This window comes from Vicia villosa, linkage group LG6, assembly GCF_029867415.1.
Source record: "Vicia villosa cultivar HV-30 ecotype Madison, WI linkage group LG6, Vvil1.0, whole genome shotgun sequence".
NCBI classification, from domain to species: domain Eukaryota; kingdom Viridiplantae; phylum Streptophyta; class Magnoliopsida; order Fabales; family Fabaceae; genus Vicia; species Vicia villosa.
The window spans coordinates 44014853-44026968 of record NC_081185.1 but is presented as its reverse complement, the minus strand read 5'-3'; the positions used below and the strand labels follow the sequence as shown (position 1 = coordinate 44026968).

General features: G+C 33.3%; 1 long non-coding RNA gene across 5 annotated transcripts; it reads right to left on the bottom strand.

The window, feature by feature from the left end:
* Positions 1-4559: 4559 nt before the first annotated feature.
* On the bottom strand, positions 4560-8638 carry LOC131609138 (uncharacterized). 5 transcript variants are annotated; one of them, XR_009285951.1, is made up of 6 exons: positions 8403-8638; positions 7098-7168; positions 6929-7017; positions 6669-6824; positions 6429-6560; positions 4560-5925 (listed from the first exon to the last, which is right to left on the bottom strand). It is a non-coding gene; the product is annotated as an uncharacterized LOC131609138 (long non-coding RNA). The 5 variants fall into 5 exon arrangements; XR_009285948.1 differs by having other exon boundaries at positions 4561-5925; positions 6669-6753; XR_009285950.1 differs by having other exon boundaries at positions 4561-5925; positions 6929-7001.
* Positions 8639-12116: the final 3478 nt, after the last annotated feature.

Below are 12116 nucleotides of genomic sequence, written 5' to 3'. Positions count from 1 at the left end.
CTTCAAATGATCCATATGATAATATCCACTGGGCATTGTACTTTAATTCAAGATCCACAGTCATCAATTTCATTTGGCCTACAAATTAGTGCTTTTGACCTAATTCACTTGGACAGTTGACTTTTAATCAGGAGATGGCTCCACAACTCAAAACATGGTTCAAGAACTTCTATTAACTCAATATGTTCCATTCATATCATTCATTTGAGGAGGAGAATTTGATTCATCACAAAAGTCCAAGATTTCACTTCATTTGGAAAAAAGTCAACTGTACAAGAACACCTTTGACTTTTAGGGTTTTGGACCAAACCATGAATTTTAGGGATCAATATCATCAATATATGATTATTAAAGTTATTTGGCCAAAGAAAATCAAGAAAATCCATCAAGGATCAAAAAGTCAACAAAAAGTCAAACTAGTGCATTTTGACCTAGTTCATGGATCTCAAAATTTCACCTACACAACTCAAAAAACCTCCAACATGAAAGTTGTATAACTCACAAAATAAAACAACTTTTCACAAAGGAACTTTTTTCAAGAGATCAACCATTTAAGAGATATGAGCTTTAAAAGTTTTAGGTCATAAACACTTAGAAAAATTTCTAAGTGTTTTTTAACCTAGTTTTCATCAAACTTTAGGCCCATTTTACACAATTTTCCCAAATGATTTTGAAGAAACTCCAAACTAGTGAATTCAATTACATGTTAAGGGCTTTCCAAATTATGCTCAACCTTCTCCAAATTCATTTTGAGATAAGAGTTATGCTTGTTCAAAGTTGGGCTCATGAAGTGAAATTATAGGCCATGTACAATTTTGGAACTTTGAAAATTTGTGAAAATGCCTCTACCAATTGATGCTACATGATACATAACACATCAGTAGAGATGCCATGCATCCATTTCCATCATTGCATAAGGATTGAAGAATATTCCCAAAAACAAAGATATGTGATTATGTATGTAATGATTACATTTGGGAATTTATGGCAAAAGAGTGAATCACCAAAGGAATCTTCTCCCAACCAATTGGAGCACATTTCTGTAACAAAATTGTCCCCTAAGATCAAGCAAAACCGAGGTCTAGGGGAGTGGTATCAAAAATCCATCATTGCATCTTGGAGATTCCTTGAATTTCTTCATAGCCAAGAAACCAAAGTGACTTCACTAAGCAAGCTCACTCTCTGCAATTACACTGAACTCTTTGCCTATAAATAGAAGAGCATACCTCAGTAATAAGCACACCAAAGCAACAGAAATCTTGCTTTCTCCTTCTCTCCCTCATACTTAGGTTTTTCAAAGGTCCTTTGGCAAGAAGACTCGGATTCTTCAAACCATAGCTCATCCTTTGAAAATAAGTATTCAAACACATCAAAGGAGGTATTTATAAGTGATTCAAACACCTCGAACACTTATGTACGTGGAGGATCATCATCTTCATCTCTCACTTGGATCCATATTAGTTGAGGTCAAGCAAGAAGTTCCGGGGAGTTCTAGCTCAAGCTAAGCATCTCAACACCTTCCTGGAGGATCATTGAAGCTATCTGGATCGTTGCAGCAACTCTGTAACACACTTTGATCAGAGCTCAATCTCCTTTTCAGAGGTAAGTTTCATAAACTTCAAACTCTATGATTCACGCCTCATAAATAAAAACTTGTTATACCAACAAGTTTTTGCATCTGAGAGGATCATTAACCCTCAGTCAATTACATCATATCATGCATATAGAGTATTTCATGTTAATTTTCAGTTTTAGGGTCTTAGTGTCCATGCGTGCGATTTTTGAATTACACTGAAAATAAATTAAATCAAAGAACACCATCAGTTTCCTTGTCCAAAAACGAGTGAGTTTCATGTTTATTCGTGGCAATTGTTTGAGAAATAAGGAAGATAGAATTTCAAATTCTTGAGTGATGAGAGGTTGAAGATGAAGATGGCCATGACGCGCCATTTTCTGAACTTAGGGGGAAAGTTTAAAATATATTTAACTGAAGGCATGTATTAAATGAATACATCGTTTGCCCAAGTGGCCTCCCATGCGCTCTTAGTCTCCTTTTGCCTCGGGTATGGGGTTCGATCCCCCCCTCAGACCTTTTTGTTTTATTTTCATTTTATCATACTTGTTTTACACAAAAGGATTTGCTCTCTTCTCTCTATCAGTCCACGCGCGTGGCTCAGTTGGCTTTTGTTTTAAACTCTTCATTCCAAGGGCGTGGGTTCAAACCTTGGTGGAGACAAAACCATTTTTTTACTACTTTTCTCATTTAATTTCTTCATAACTTCACATAATTATTTAACCTATCAAATTAAATCATTCTCACTTGATTTTTCACACACTCTTCATTTAATATATCTATTTTATGAACAAACCAAAAAATCACAAAAATATTATTTATTTGATATATTCTTATTAGGTTTAAAATAACATATTTTTAAGTATTTTAAAATACTTTAAATATAATGTTCACTTGATTTTCAAAACCTAATCTCTTGTATATATTTTTGTGATAAAACCCTAATCATTTATGTCTTAATTAGGTATAAGCTTTATTTTTACCCTAATTAAGTTGATTTTTGTCAATTTTCAAACTGTTTTCAAACTTCGATTAAACAGACGATCAAGGTTTTCAGACAACAAAACCTTGTATCATTTCAAATCTCTTCAACTGTTTTTCATAAACAGTAAATCAACAAGCCTGGGCCTCTAATAGAGTGTAAGACCCAACACCTTTTTCTTTTCATAGTTTGTTTTCAAAAAAACTGTATTTCTTTACAAAATCTCCTCATCTGTTTTCAAAACATTATTCTGGTATTTGAAGGGCATTATTCCCGGTGAAACTCTTTAGATACCTATGTGACCTAGTGTCCATCTTCACTTCTACTGTTTTCCAAAAGAAAAACATTTCAAAACTGTTTTCAATGAACATTCAACTGTTCATAATTAAACCATTAACTGTTGCCAATAAATAACCAAGCTGATGGTAAGGTTTTGTACATACATCTTTCAAAGGCCTCCTCTTCATCCAGGTTAGGCTTTATAGCTTTCAATTTACAAGCTTTCATTTAAATTACTGTCAAATACATATTGTACATATACTGTTTAGAACTCCGTCTGAGAACAACCTTAGGACAGATAAATATATATATATATATATATATATATATATATATATATATATATATATATATATATACACTATAGGAATATGGCCTAGGATTGAGAATGTCTTCCCGGTGAAGGCTCTTTCCTAATTAGAGATCTTTAGTTCAAACCTCAAGATGAATTATTGTTGTACCCCAAAATTTGCCCTCCTATATTTGCCAATGTCATTTTAGTGACATGACACATTTGGTAAGAGTCTAAATTTTGCATGTATAAGGTCGCGGGTTCGAATCGCACTTCTAACATTTTCCCTTTTTTGCTTCTAACTTTAGTTTTAATTTTATTTTTATTTTATAATCAAAAATCACAAAAAAAAGAAGACATTTTTATCATTTTAATATTTAATTTTCGTTTTTTATTTTAGGCCTATTTTAAATAATAATTTTTAATTTATTTTATGCATATTTTATCAAAAAGAGTCCAAAAATCCCCAAAAAGAATTAAATCTTTTCCAGTTTGGTCATAGTTGTTTCCTATTGGTCATATTGTGTCATGTTAGCCTTTGATTGGTCCAAATAGTGTCAGCTTGTTCATTAAAAAATCATGATATTATTTGATTGATTTATTGGTTAATACTAATATTAATTTTCCGTTTATGTTAACCTAATATTATAGTATAAACTAGTAAGAGACCCGTGCGGGTATTCGTCTGTTTGATGTAGTATATTTTGAATGATATGAATAATCTGCTTAAATGTTGGTAAATTACAATTTTATTAATTACTATGTAAATTAATTATACTGAAAAAATTGTTATCATAAAATTATTGATAACTGAAAAAATTGATAACTGACAAAAAATTAAAAAAAAATTCTAAATATTTACTAATATCACTAATAACTATAAATATTTTGTTGATTAAAAAAAATATTCTGGTGATAGTGACCCGTAAAAATAATAAATTTCGGTGATAAAAATTTTCAAATATATCTCATTATTTCCTTAGAATACAAACAGTGTTAGTCCGCCTAAATGCAATTCATTGCCGTCAAGGAGATAGTTGATTTATAGGCTTTTTGACTGTTGGATTGAAATAAGATGATATATATTTAAAGTTTATTGTTTGCTATTATTTGGAAAATATATAAGTTATCCAATTTTGTAATGAAGTTAACCAATAAAAATATTGAAGTTAATAAAGCAAACTTTTTTGTTAAAAACATTAAATAAATATAAGTGCATGATTGTTTTTCTTTTTGGTGTAGTACACATAAACAACACACACTCAACTGAAAAAGCATATAACACAGCACTCTATGAGTTGATGTATATGATATATAAAGATATAAACTGAACACAAGTCTAAACAAAGATTCACTTGATATTATATTATATCGTCTCATTCAATCACTTAGAAAGAGAAAATACTTTCTTAATATTTTAATATTTAAATGTAGTTTTTTTTCATATAATTTAACTTTGATTTTGAAAAATGGGACAATATACACTTTGCATCAAGAGTCTCTCCTTGGATATACTGGCACTCAAAAACACATTTGGTGGTTCATATTCTCCTTTTACATGTTCTAAGTGAGGGAATAACATGTTATAAAAGTGGAGGACCAAATTGATTCAGAGTTAGATACTTGCAATGAGAAATTTGGAAAAAGTTGAGGATCCACGATCATCTCTGCATCATGAATAAGAATATATACCATAGCTTAACATTTAGTAATAAATAGATAATTAACAGACACTTAAAAATCAATTGTAAACTTCCTGCAATAATTTGTTGGTAATGAAGAAAAGAATATATCACAAATTAAAACAGAAAATTGAATAGTCATTGTTACATTAATTGGTGTTTAGTTAATCGTTACATTAAGAAGAAATATCAAGAAATTTGAAAATATGCCAAATGAAACAAATGATTTAGTTCTAAGAAAGCATAGCATACCTTGCATCTTTTGTTGCCTTCAGACATCCAACAAAAAAAATGAAAACTACTACATGAAGAATGAACTGAATAGCTACTATTATAAAAAGAAAAGAAAGGCTGATCTATGTATTAAATTCTATCAGATACGATTTGTAACTTCATACGAAAACTATTCATATGAATTTGCTGGAAAATGAAAGAATAGCAATGAAGTTATCTGATTTGCTCTCTTCTTAAGACCCATTAGTAGTATTGCAAACAACTCCAATTCCTACATATATTTGAGGAAAATAACTGAAATAATTAGTTGTAAATAAGTTTATTTGAATGATTGAGCATAACTGAATCGATAAGAAGCGTAGGTTCACCATATGTCAAAGCACAATGAGTAGTTAAAAAGAACTAACAGGTATAAATAATAAAGAGCTCATCGAGGGAAGACGTGAAGAAAAAACAAAGTAGGAACTTACCAGTCCACCTTTGGATATGTTCCCACCAAATAAGAGCAACATAGAATCACATACACCACTGAATATTTAACCACTGAATATTCCAAATTATAACTTAATAATAATGTACTTAAATTCTACTTCAGTCTAGAACCATCGACCTTATTGCTCCAACTATAGAAATCAATGAAAACTTAGGGAATAGGACTTGATCACCACATCTACTCTTTGGAAACAAAGGGCACTCAATGAAACTTGATCCAGAAGTGTCCACACATATGTAAACTTGATAAATCCGAATCTTACGTGTTGAATCTCTATTACACTTTAATCCTAGCGTAAACCCCGTTGCCTCTGAAACGTTTTCTATGCTGTAAAATTCATCATTTTGTTCGATCCCTGCATTCTTGAGGATATGAATATGCTCCTGGCCACTACATGATTAACAAACAACACAAAATGATCTAATTAGAATCACCGACTAATTAGATAAATAAAAGGACTTCTGGTGCATAGAACATGGCAGAATAAACAGAATGAAGGTTTTGGTCTAAGACCAACCTTATAAGCAAGAATGAAGGTTTTTGATTTATGTGAAGAAGCCTTATATCAAATAGAGATGAAACTGAGTGTCATATATGCACATCTGTACAAATTAAATGTCATTGCAAATACTAAAACCATTAAAAATTCTAGTAACTGCATTAATCAACAGAGTAGATAATGATAGGGGTACAAATATGAATATTATTATAATATGGAAGCAGTATATTACCAAAAAAGCATACTTGTAATAAGATATCAACTTCCTTAACTCCAAATCTACTATAACTATTGCATAAAGATTATATTGCAGGCAATGTGAAATAACTCAGTTGAAGTACTGAGAATTTTATACACAATTATTCAAAATTTGTTTTATGTGCTAGTAGTATACCTTATTGCATACTAAGTTCAAAGACTTCTGAATACTTTTTGGTTTCAATATAGATCTCTGAAATTCTTTCGGAATAAAGGGTTAATGAAAAAAGAATATAGACACCACTTTCAAATTCAGCAAAGGTGAAACCTGAAATAAAAGTGAGGTGAGTCATATTTTCCTATTATACTGTGCAAACGGAGAAGAAAGACACACCCATAAAGCTTAATTATTAACATTCAAAATATATATGGTTACCAAATGAAAGGCAATGAAGAGACAACATGTAATCAATTTGTATCATCTTCTACCATGTATTAGCAACAATGGATGAATGCTTGAGCTGGAAAGAAAACAATCCAAACTAATAGTTTGCATAATTTAATAGCCTATAAAGGCTTTTAATCTGCATATCTGAGGAAATATTTACATGAAAACATGAAGGATAAGGAAAAGATCTTTGATTTTTTTTACATGAAAACATGAAGAAAAAAAAGTGAAAATGTTATTTTCATCACCTCATCCATCTTGTGCTGAAATCCCATCCTGATTCAGCAGCATATGCCATTGTACGGTAAAAAATTCGTTTTTCTGAAACAGATGAAAACTTGGAAGCAGATGCCAATAACATTAACATTTCATATAAAAAGATAAATTTTCAGAAATTGAAACCAATATGAGAGATACCTTTCTGGATTTCTCCTCTTCCTTTTTGTAGATCTCGTCTTCATTTTTTGTGTTCTTCAGTGCACTGCAAACTAATAAACGATGAATTTTAAAAATTAAAACATGAAAATCTTAAACAGTTGTGGTGATGGTGATGATGACGGCGATGATGAGTAGTGATTGTCGGAGAAGGAGAGGCGGCGGTCGACGGCGAGATCGCTCGAAAAATAAAAATCCAACCGGTTAATTTTGACACCCGTGAGAGGAGGAATACGAAAATGGGCTTAATATTTTCATTTAAGGTGGTGGTGGCCGGAAAAAGGGCCGACGAAAGCTAGGGTTTAATGGACAAGAGATGGGAGACGAGAGAAAAGGGAAGAGAGAGAATGAAATGTTGTTGTGACAGATGAAAATTTTTATGCAAGTATAACAATTGACAAAATTGGCCAATGAGAACACAGCATTTGGCATCTTCTATTTTTGATTTTGTTAATTACTTGAATAACCTTTTGTAAGGGTAAAGAAATTTTTCTACAATGATAAAATGGACAGTTTGGGCAATTTCTTAGTATTGGATAGATAGTAGATAGTAAATAGATAGGTTCTAAATGTCACTTTTGGGGGCAGACCACCTACACGTACAGTATCAACAATCATTAACCCTAACCTAACCTCTCACGAACAGCAACACAACCTTACACAATTTCATTCACTAACAACGATTAACCTTTTTATTTCGTACAAAAACTTCCACCAAACCCTGAATCTAATCTCTCCCAACAAACACCCAATCATCTTCTCACGTACATACTTCTCCACTGCCAACTTCGTCAACCTTACAATCTCCCAATCATCACTTTTACCCTATATCACAGACTAACCTTCTATCACAAACTTTTAAAACCTACCATCACTAATTTACCACTAACCTTTAGCAAATCATTCATAAATCCATATATCATGTTAACAACTATAGCTATATAGTTGTTACAACTTACAACAATGGCATAACATACGAAACCAAAAGAAGAAAGGTGAGTAACAACCGTTTGTGACAATTTTTCATGTATTGTTTATTCTATTTCCTTTTACAGATTTGCAGAAGAAAAAAAAAAGAATCAGAAGCCAACACTGACGCGAGAAGCCGACATCTCCGATAAAGCTCCCTCCGACTACCGCATCTCACTGGAAACGACAACCAGATCCACCGTCGACGTCACTCACCGCTGTCGGCAGAAGTAGAGGAGACAAAACCGATTCAACAACAAGCGACGCGTAAGACCGATCGACTTCACACCATCGGAACAGAGAACTCGAGCAGCATACCTCAAAGATTTTCAAAGATTCCTCTGTGTTGGTAACCCTTTTTTCCAACTGTGATATTGTAGTTAATGTAAAATCTTTTCCACTTTCGATTGATTGCTCTTGTCGTTGCCGCTTTGCATTAGATCATAGGATATATGTTTTTGTTGTTTATTCTGTTGAGATATGAGAGGCCAAGAAAGAGACTAAATCTGAGAAATTTATAATGAAGAAGAAAAGATACAGGGGAAGAGAAAGGTCGTCAATAGGGGTGGCAAAACGGGCCGCCCGCCCCGCCCGCCGCTCGCCCCGCTTTATTGCCCGCCAAAAAACAAGCGGGGCGGGCATGCCCACCAAGTAAAATGGGCATCAAAATCATGCCCGCCCCGACAAGATGGCGGGTTGGCGGGCGGCGGGCTTACCCGCCTATTTTTATTTATATTTTTTTAATAGATTAATATGCTTTTTTTTTACCTTTTAATTAAGCTTTTCACTTATTTTTTAAAACAATTTTTTATAAAAGTAATTTTTTAACAAATTTACTCTAAAAAATATTACATATATTTATAAATAAATGTATAAAGTAAACCATTAAGGATTGCAATTACTAGAATTAACTAAAAAAAGAGTGAGTTTTGGAGGAGGAGCGGGTTTTGGCGAGCGGCGGGCTTTGGCGGGGCGGGTATTGCGAGCGGCGGGTTTTGGCGGGGCGGGCTTTGGCGAGCGGCGAGCCTAAAATCCCAACCCAACCCGCCATTATTTGGCGGGTGCGCGGGCGACCCGGCGGGCCCCCGCCCGTTTTGTCACCCCTAGTCGTCAACGATTCATTCTCGCTATTGCAATATTTTGTTGGGAAAAGCTAACATTTTTGTTTCATTGTAAACTGACGGTGCCATGTGTCACTTTTGCATTGGCTCTAACCAAATGAATTTTGACTACACCAAAAGGGAGAAACCATCCCTCCCATCACGTTTCATTTTTAGTCTTTTTTAAATTTGATGTTCTTTATTTTAGTTTAACTATTTAACTAAAGATTAATTTTGTTTTTTTTTTTAAATAGTTTTAGTTTTGTTTAAATGTTTACCTTAGTTAAAAGTTTTTTTTTTAATTAATCTCATTTAGGATGATGTTGGATAGGATAATTCTATTTAGGTTCTTTAACTAGATTTTTTTTCTTAATTTAAGTTATGGTTCAAAAATACGAAACAATTTCCTTTTATTTAATTAAAAATACAAAAAAAATGGATTTCTTTTCTTTAATTATAATATCGAAAAATATCAAAAATACAAAAATAATTGTTTTAATTTTATCTCTTTTTAGAATTTAATATTAATTGTAGATTTTGTTAATAATTTTTTTAATCAATATTTGTCATTTCTCATCCATTATTTTATGCATCATTACTAATATTTTGTTTTGATTGCGAGGTACTATCTTTGAGGACGTTGAATATTTTTTGTGGACACTCGCAAGTTACTTACTTTGTACACTTATCATTTTATTTCTGCATTTTAATTACTTATGTAACTGTTTTCTGGGTTGTAATAGTAATTAGGGTTTTACTTTCTGCACCATATAATTAAGTAACTGCCTCGAAGCGATGTAATAGCGTAGGATATTTACTTTCCGCACCATATAAACTGCTGATAATTGCTTATATGTATGGCTAATAGGATTGCATGGAAAAACTAAAACTGAATCGTTAGCCCACTAACTTCAAAGATTAAAATATCTGAAATTAACACACTTCTTTTACCTGTGCACACACTCACCTTTAGGGTTTTCCCTCTTGGTTGCCTTTCTCGATTTAAATGGTCAAGTCCCTCGAACGTAGGGATGTCTTAGCAAGGCTGCCTCCGATTAATGTCATCATAGTCCCTTCGAGTTGCCTACGATAAAATGATGACCGTCCCTTCGAATGCTAAGACGTCCTTACATGTTGCCTTCTATGACCATCCGATGACCCTTCGATGACCCGCACATCCAATGTGTAGGACTACCTACCCTCATATGGTATAGATAGTACTATCGCCCAAGGAAAGCCTTAATGAATAGGAAAGACCTTACGAACTTAGGGTAGGAACTCTTAAGTGCTTGCTCACAATCAATTCAGACAAAAACAAATACTTTTTCACACCCCGTTTTCTAACGTTGTCTTTTTAGACATTCTCAAAATCAAATTGTTTTTCTAAACACACACGACACAAACATTTCAAAACACAAAGTGAGCTAAGCAACTAAAAGCCCGTAGATAACTACGGATGAAAAGGGTGCTTACACCTTCCCTTTCATAACCTACCCCCCGAACTCAATCTCTTTTCAAAGAAGGTCTTTCCTGTTCTTTTATACCTTTCCTAATTGGATAAAATAAAAGTCGGTGGCGACTCATGCTTACCGCAACATTGCTTGCTTAAAAAATAAAAGTCAGTTCACCGTGTTACAATTATTCCCGGTGAAACATCTTGAAAAAGCCTTAGAACCAAAAATAGGATACATCCACCCAAGAGGAATTATTCCCGGTGAAACCTCTTACCCATTTGCTTAGAGCCAAAATAAGTTCAAAACCAACATAGCTTTCTCTTGTGCTATAATAAGGACCCTCGATGACCCTCGATTAGCCTTTTCTTGGGCTTACAATACAAGGACCCACAGGCTTCTTAAAAGCATATTCACAGCTTTCTCTTGAGCTTGTATACAAGGACCCATCAAGTTTCTTATAAACATAGGAACAGGTCTTTAGTCACCTTTTAGCCTACCCTGGTGTTACCCTAGGATTTCGACTTGCTAAATAATGGTAAGTGATCTCTAAGACAGGTGAGATTATTAAAGAATCTAAGGCGAAGAGTTTGATTAAATAGTTTTGTTTAGTCAAGACTGACGTTCGACTACCAATAAATCATCATTGCCAAGGTTCGACTAGAATTAGTCAATACACCATGCATGTTCGACTAGAACAAACAAAAAAAACTTAGACGTTTTGTTTGAGTATAGCTCTGAAGTCGGAGGGCATCAGAAGTCAAGAGGCAGTTTCAAGCAGTTTTCTGGCAGTTTTCACAGGACACGTGGGAGTCTCACAGTTGAAGATATTGCACGTCGAAGACACGTGTTGATTGATAATCAGTCGACCGTTAGTAGTAGTCGTTTTATTTTTACTATTTAAGCAAGTTCAATAGGAACAGTTTAGGGTCCGCATTTTCTACAAAACACAAGTAAACTCAAACCTCTGTGCAAAATGAGTGACGAGTGCAACTTTGGAATGTACGTATGCGTACCAGTCTAATTTATGCAATCATTTTATGTTATATTTCATTTTCAGTGCACATTTACTGCTTTCTATTGCTTTTAGTTATTTTAAAAGCCTTTAATTTCAGCGTTTACTTTTACTTTAACGTTATTGTTGCATTTAATACAAACCAGATACACGTAATAAACAAATTAAAGAAATTAGTCCTGGAATATTCTAGTTGATTCCGCAAAAGTAACCTTTAAAAAGGAAACTAGCGCTTGTTTACCATATTTCTGGGTAAACAAATTGGCACACCTGGTGGGACACGTCAATTGCTGTTTGTTTAATATTTATTTGTGTGATAGTTATGTATGATACTAAGAAGTGGTCGAAAATTAACTAACATGTCTGAAGTTAATACAAATGATTCTGACCTTTCTGGAAATCAAGGAGTTGTTCTAACCGGAACAACATCACAAAATGCCGCAAATTCATCCCCAGTTAGAACAAC